This window comes from Antennarius striatus, chromosome 22, assembly GCF_040054535.1.
Source record: "Antennarius striatus isolate MH-2024 chromosome 22, ASM4005453v1, whole genome shotgun sequence".
In the NCBI taxonomy this organism is placed as follows: Eukaryota; Metazoa; Chordata; class Actinopteri; order Lophiiformes; family Antennariidae; genus Antennarius; species Antennarius striatus.
The window spans coordinates 15,062,301-15,069,744 of record NC_090797.1 but is presented as its reverse complement, the minus strand read 5'-3'; the positions used below and the strand labels follow the sequence as shown (position 1 = coordinate 15,069,744).

The window sequence follows — 7,444 nt, the reverse complement described above, 5'->3', positions numbered from 1 at the left end:
GAGTTAGCCTGCTTGTGCTTTTGCCCAAAAACCATGGAAGAAAACACAAAAGGACATCGTATTTTCAGAGTGACTGGGAAGAAGATTTCTTTTTTTACGTCATTCAAAGAGAAATGTTTGTGTCTTTTTTGTGGGATGACTGTTGCAGTACCAAAGCGGCACAACGTGGAGAGGCATTTCCAAACATGCCACAAAAACATGACTGTGAACTACCCACCCAGCAGCACTTTATGTACTGAGAAAGTCAGTGGGTTAAAGGCAGCTTCAGACAAACAACAGACTTTTTTCAAGAAGCAAGAAGAAAAAATCCCAGAACACAATCGAAGCTTCGTCTAGAGCTGCCCGTTTTTTGATAAAGAACAAGAAACCGTTTTCAGATGGTGAGGTTTTTAAAGAAGCTATGATGCTTGTCGCTAAATAATGATTCAAAGATGAGAAACATGGTCGTGATGTCATCTCCGATGTCCAGCTTGGAGCAAGTACGATGGCTAGAGGAGTGTCGTCTTTGTCTGCGATTTTAACAGAGCAGCTGGAGGCATCGCTGCTGGAGGACCCAGAGTAGATACTTGACCTCTCATTTTTAATGGGTTAATTGAATATTGTGTTGTATTGTATGAAATGGAAGGCGAATTTGTGAATGTGATAAATAGGGATTGTGTAAAATGAATGGAGCTAATGGTCAGGAACAGAGTGTGATGTTTGAAAGGCTTAAGCAAAAGGTAAAACTAGTTTAGATAGGGTTAAACTGGTAGAACCACTGACTGCTCAGAACAGCTACATCTGTGGAGACAGTGGTTCACAAAATGACGGCCGCCGAGTGAAGATCAGATACCTGGGGTAAAATGGTATGCAAGCTTGCCAAAATAAAGATTAACTAAATTCCAGCCAAATAACCAAATTAAACAGTTGACAGATTGAACAAATGGTCTGTAAATCTGACTGAAGGTCTGACGAGACCATTTTCTGATCCCAGAACAGCGTGTTTATATGTCTCCTGTTTATTTAGTGTGAATGCTGTGTTGTCTAACTGATAGCTGTATTCTTGTGCTTTCTTGTGTAACGTGTGCCGTATGACTGTACTTGTACTTAAAAGAGGTAACAAATTCCGCTGTAGCATTATTAAAGTATTCTTCATTAGTTAGTTATTCATTTATTTCAGACAAGGCAAGGAAAAACAAAACAAAAAACAAACAAAAAATCCACAACAAACAAAATAATTAAATAAGCAAATAATAAACAAAGATCATAACCCAACAATACAATTCTGCCTGAAAGGGAGTGGGAAGAAGAAAACTTATGTAATCCCACCCCAGTTCCTGATTCAGAGATCAACACACTGAGCTTCACTGCTACTTCGAGGATTCAAGGATAACCACACAATAATTGCATCACGATGGCGTCACCATGGGCAACAATGAAATTATCACATTGCAATAGCAATTCGACACAACAATGTAAGGAAGGCACGATATACCAACAATGGTAATGTACAATATACCAACAATGGTAATGGACAAATGCCAACAGCAGTAATTAACAAATACCAACGATGGTAAAGAAACACTGAGCACATGTTAACAAACAGAACAGCAGTTTGAGTTAAGACCCTCATCTCTATACTTTGACCAGACATGATGTTTATATAACAGTTTGAATTGATCAGTACTTTCGCATTTCTTGTGTTGTGAGACCAGATTGTTCCAGAGTTTCACTCCGCACACAGACACACAAAAACGTTTATGCGTGGTTTGAGCTCTCGGCAATGAAAAATACCCAAATCTCTCCATTGATGAGCCCTGACTGGAGTTATAAAGAATCGTTGGAGGTTTGGTGGTAATAATTATTTGAATGTGTTTGATTGTTCCGGTGGTGGTCGGAGGGGCCGTAGGCGCAGATTGGCAGCCACGCCTCCGTCAGTCTGCCCCAGGGCAGCTGTGGGTACGTATGTAGTTTACCACCACCACGTATGAATGAGGTGTGAATGAATAATGGATCCAATGTAAGTGACTTTGAGTGTCCAGACAAGAAAGCGCTAAATAAATCTAATCCATCATTATTATTATTATTATTATTATTATTATATAAAACTATTGATGTATTATATTGTACAATATCATGAAATTTTAGCAACTTTGACTGCGTAAACAGGTTATGAGTATGTTCAAGAAAACCAACCTTGTGAATGTTCCACACTGCTCTTTTCTGTAGAATGATCAGAGGATTAATTGTGTTCTGATAAGTATTCCCCCAAACTTCAACACAATATGTAAAGTACGGGAGGACCAAGGTGCAGTATAAAGTACGGAGTGCATTTCCATCAAGGTATAGTTTTGCTTTATTTATAATTGAGAGGGTTTTGGATATTTTTGTTTTTATGTGTCTGACATGGGGTTCAGATCAATGAAGAGACCAACTGCATACTTTTTCTGCTCCAGTGGGGGGTGCTCTTGATACTCACACGTTTCCAGTTCTATTTGTTGATGCTGTAGGATCTTCTGTAACATGTCCATGTCCATATTGGTGCTTGGTGTAGTCTGTGTTCTTGGTGTGTTTAGCATTGTGATGATGAGGAGTCACAAGCTGCATCAATGTCGATACTGTTCAAGGTCTTCTATGCTCTTCACCAGCAAGACTTCTGCTGCCTCCGTGACCCATTTAGTTTGATGAAGATCTTACAGTTTGTTTTCCGATTAGTAAACCTTCTGATGAGCGCTGACGGTCACTCGTTCTTTACTGGTAGTGGGTGACACACATCGATGTGCTCCCGGTCCAACTCTATCCCCCTGCTCTGGAGATAGGAAGCCACCTGTTGCTCCACCGATGGTGTCTCCTGCTCGCTGGGCTCCCCGCTGTCCGCGGCCACTGCACGAGCTTATGAGCGCGGCCTGATGTTGATGCCGGTGATGACCACATCATTGATGCGGGAGTATTGCTCCAGCTCATCCACTCACCGCTCGAGATCCACAATTCGCTTCTCCATCTCCGCGTTCTGGAGGCGTAGTAGTTTCACCTCCTCTAAGAGCCCAAGAAGCTGCTCCTGTTGTGTTCTGACCTCCTCCAGGAGCCCCAGAAGCTGCTCCAGTTGTGTTCTGACCTCCTCCAGGAGCCCCAGAAGCTGCTCCTGTTGTGTTCTGACCTCCTCAAGGAGCCCCAGAAGCTGCTCCAGTTGTGTTCCGACCTCCTCCAGGAGCCCCAGAAGCTGCTCCTGTTGTGTTCTGACCTCCTCCAGGAGCCCCAGAAGCTGCTCCTGTTGTGTTCTGACCTCCTCCAGGAGCCCCAGAAGCTGCTCCTGTTGTGTTCTGACCTCCTCCAGGAGCCCCAGAAGCTGCTCCTGTTGTGTTCTGACCTCCTCCAGGAGCCCCAGAAGCTGCTCCTGTTGTGTTCTGACCGCAGTCACATCGCTGCACAGAATATTGAGAGAGTTTTATCTCCCCGAACTCTTCTGGTGTCGGGCTTTTCCTTGGTGGGGGCATTCCGGTAGTTTGTGAACTAAAGCATCCAGTGGCAGGGGATGCTCCAGTCTGTTTGTCAGGGCGTTTGCGTTCCCTGGCTCAGGCTCCAGCTTGCAGCACCGAATGAGACAAACAACAAAAGTCCACAGCGAAACACCCAGCAAAAACAGTCAGGCACAGTCAGGACTGTATGTATAAAGAAACAAAAATTATATTAAGAGTCCATTTACCACAAAAAAATGTATTCAACGAGCAGCCACCTACAGCTACAACACTTCCTCTTCCTCTACAACACTTCCTCTTCCTCTACAACACTTCCTCTTCCTCTACAACACTTCCTCTTATCTTGCCAGGGGGGCATCATTCAAGTCTTAAAACAGCTTTTGAGAAAAGAGTGAAATTGTAAAAAATAGAAATATTTTTTAGAAATTTCAAATCAGCAGCTACATTAAATTGTAAAAAATACCAGATGATTTGAAATTCACTCGGGGTGTGATCCAAATTTGTGTTTCCTTTGAATTGTGTAGAAAACAGCAGAACACATTCCCATGTCCTGACCGTGGTGTTCTGGTTGGCGAGGGATGGGCCCTCCTGTGGCAGCCGGAGCCCACTGACAAGGACAACAGTTTTACTAGAGGTAGGGAGGCATTTTATTTTGAAAACAAGGGTAACATTCCATTCAGGAACATGCCAACTCAAAGTAGAGAGGAATATTTCACCAGTGGGCCTTAAGCTCAGGAGAAATGTTAAAGCAAACACAAAATAAGCCATCAACCACAAAGGTCGTAGCTAGTCAACAAGCTCTGTGGCATATAAAAGAGGGAGTGTTAAAAACTGAAGAGGATGGAGAAACAGATGATGCACGTCAAACTTTATTTGAAATAAAAACAGCAATAATAGAGAGAGAGGGAAAGACAGAAGAGATAGAGAAAATGTTGTGATGTAGAGACTGAGAAAGGAACTAGAAGAAGTCAGACATGGAAGAGAAGTGGAAGTTGTAAGTGAGAGAGAGAGAGGATATCAGCAGTCCCTGATGGAAGGTCATGAGAGTGATAGAAAGTTGATAAAGAAGACAGTGGAGGATGTTGAAGAAAGAGCAAAGTAGGGACAAAGGAGACAGAGATGTTGCCACTTCTATGAAAAATACCAAAATAAATTTACTGATTTAGAAACTGACTGACACGGCTGATGTAAAAAGACAACAGAATAAAGGTAAAGGAACAATTTTGGGGATGAGGAAATACAATACACTGTTGAGAAATTTAAACTTCAAGCTCACCTGCAGAACAAGAAACTTGTTGGTGTGGTCCAATTATCTTGAACTCTAAAATAACTAAGATAACTTTAAGATAATTAATAATTTAAGACTTAAAGAATAAAAATGGCATTTCAAAAGTAGATACAGCAGCTCTTTTTAGAGTTTCAACAAACGCTAAAATAAATCTAATATTAACAGTCAGACCCAGTCCACTTAAACTGAATTAAACCATGTCACGACCCGGATTCGAACCGGGGTTGCTGCAGCCACAACACAGACAACGCGATCAGTTCATAAGCCTCCGGGGCCCTGCGTAAAGTCTTCTCCTGCGCATCCCAAAGATTCTCACCGGGGTTAAGGTCTGGGCTCCTTGGGGGCCAATCTGGGATCAAAAACGATGTCCCATGGTCCCTGAAGCCCTCTGTAAAGATATGAGCTGAATAAATCCTGATATAGTCGCCTTGGAATATGAGCGAGTCTTCAGGGAAGAAAAATCCATAGATGGACAGATGTTGTCATTCAGTAGGTCTGCAGATGACGTCATTTGATGGGTACATGACGTCGCTGCACCTCGAGTTGAACCTATCATAACACCGTCCCTCAGTGCGGGGACTTTTTTAGTCAATTTACATTAAAAGCTGCCGTGACCCGGATTTGAACCGGGGTTGCTGCGGCCACAACGCAGAGTACTAACCTCTATACGATCACGGCCGATGAAAAAACAAAACTGGAAAACAGTTAAAAAATCATTTTTGGGAGGGTGAGAGTAAAATACACACCAGCAAGTAACACCGCAGCAACCACTTTGTTGTGGTTTCTGCAGCCACAACACAGAGTACTAACCACTATACAACCACGGCTGACGAATAAAGAAGTCAGAAACCCACGTGGATCTGGACCCATCAGACCACGTGACCACTGCTCCAGAGTTCAGTCTACATGTTCCAGAACAAACTGAAGACCCCCCTTTTTAGTTCAGCCTCCTTCATGAGTGTTTTTCTTCAGAATAATCAGCTGTAAATTCACTTTGTTATCCTTCTTTTTTTTTTTAGCTTTTTTTTTTTTTAGCATGGAATGTAGCCGCAAGAGGACACAAGCCAGTATCTTATTGTGCCGGTCCCAAGCCCGGATAAATACAGAGGGTTGCGTCAGGAAGGGCATCCGGCGTTAAACTTTTGCCAAATCAAAGATGCAAATCAAACCTATGACTTCCATACCTGATCGGTCGAGGCCCGGGTTAACAACGACCGCCATCGGCGTTGTTGACCTACAGGGCGCCGGTGGAAATTAGATTACTGTTGGTCGAAGAAGGAGAGGAGGAAAGTGCGTTCGCTCGAAGAAAGAGAAGAGGAACACCAAGAGTATAGGACTGAGAGTAGGGACGTTGAATGTTGGAATTATGACAGGAAAAGGTAGAGAGTTGGTTGACATGATGCAGAGGAGGAAGGTAGACCTACTGTGTGTCCAGGAGACCAGGTGGAAAGGTAGCAAGGCTAGAAGTTTAGGAGCAGGGTTCAAGTTGTTCTATCATGGTTTAGATGGGGAGAGAAATGGAGTAGGAGTTATCTTGAAGGAGGAGTTTGTTAGGAATGTCCTGGAGGTAAAAAGAGTGTCAGATAGAGTGATGAGTCTGAAGCTAGAAGCTAGAAGCTACCACTATACAGCCATGGTTGTATAGTGGTTAGTACTCTGTGTTGTGGCTGCAGAAACCACAACAAAGTGGTTGCTGCGGTGTTACATGGCGGTGTGTATTTTTCTCACTCCCCAAAAATGATTTTTTAACTGTTTTCCAGTTTTGTTTTTGCATCGGCCGTGATCGTATAGAGGTTAGTACTCTGCGTTGTGGCCGCAGCAACCCCGGTTCGAATCCGGGTCACGGCAGCTTTTAATGTAAATTGACTAAAAAGTCCCTGCACTGAGGGACGGTGTTATGATAGGTTCAACTCGAGGTGCAGCGACGTCATGTACCCATCAAATGACGTCATTTGCAGACCCACTGAATGACAACATCTGTCCATCTATGGATTTTTCTTCCCTGAAGACTCGCTCATATTCCAAGGCGACTATATCCCCCAAGGAGCCCAGGCTTTAACCCCGGAGAGAATCTTTGGGATGCACTGGAGAAGACTTTACGCAGGGGCCCGGAGGCTTATGAACTGATCGCTTTGTTTTTCTTTTTCTCACCCCAGAAATATTCCGGTTCACTCAAGGCAAACTACTCTGAGCTCCTCCCTGGTGACTGAGCTCCTCACCCTATCTCTAAGGGTGAGAGTAGGAATGTAGATTGACCAGTAAATTGAGAGGTTATAGTGACTGGTGATTTTAACATTCATTTAAATAACGCTAGTGATCCATTGTGTAAAGCTTTCTTAACCGTCCTTGACATGTTAGGCTTCACTCAGTGGGTACATGAAGCAACTCATTCCAATGGTAATACCCTAGATCTGATTCTATCACGTGGTATAAATGTTACTGCTGTGACTGTCTCTCCTCTTACGTCAGTGATATCTGACCATTTTCTAATTACTTTTAAAGCAGCCTTTATTTGTCAAGATAGCATTACTCCTGATTTAGTCACTACTCGCCATATCGGCTTGTCAACGGTATCTAAACTTAGTGAGCTTCTACCTGAGGTATTGACTCCTTTTACTGTAGCAACAGGATCAACCGAAAATTACACTAGTGATCTAAACTCAGCTCTTTCTAGTCTGTTGGACTCAGTTGCACCTCTAAA

At 43.2% G+C, this 7,444-nt stretch overlaps 1 non-coding gene across 1 annotated transcript; it reads left to right on the top strand.

The window, feature by feature from the left end:
• Window positions 1–6,519: 6,519 nt before the first annotated feature.
• On the top strand, window positions 6,520–6,591 carry trnah-gug (transfer RNA histidin (anticodon GUG)). The gene has a single exon. It is a non-coding gene; the product is annotated as a tRNA-His (tRNA).
• The last annotated feature ends 853 nt before the right edge of the window (window positions 6,592–7,444 follow it).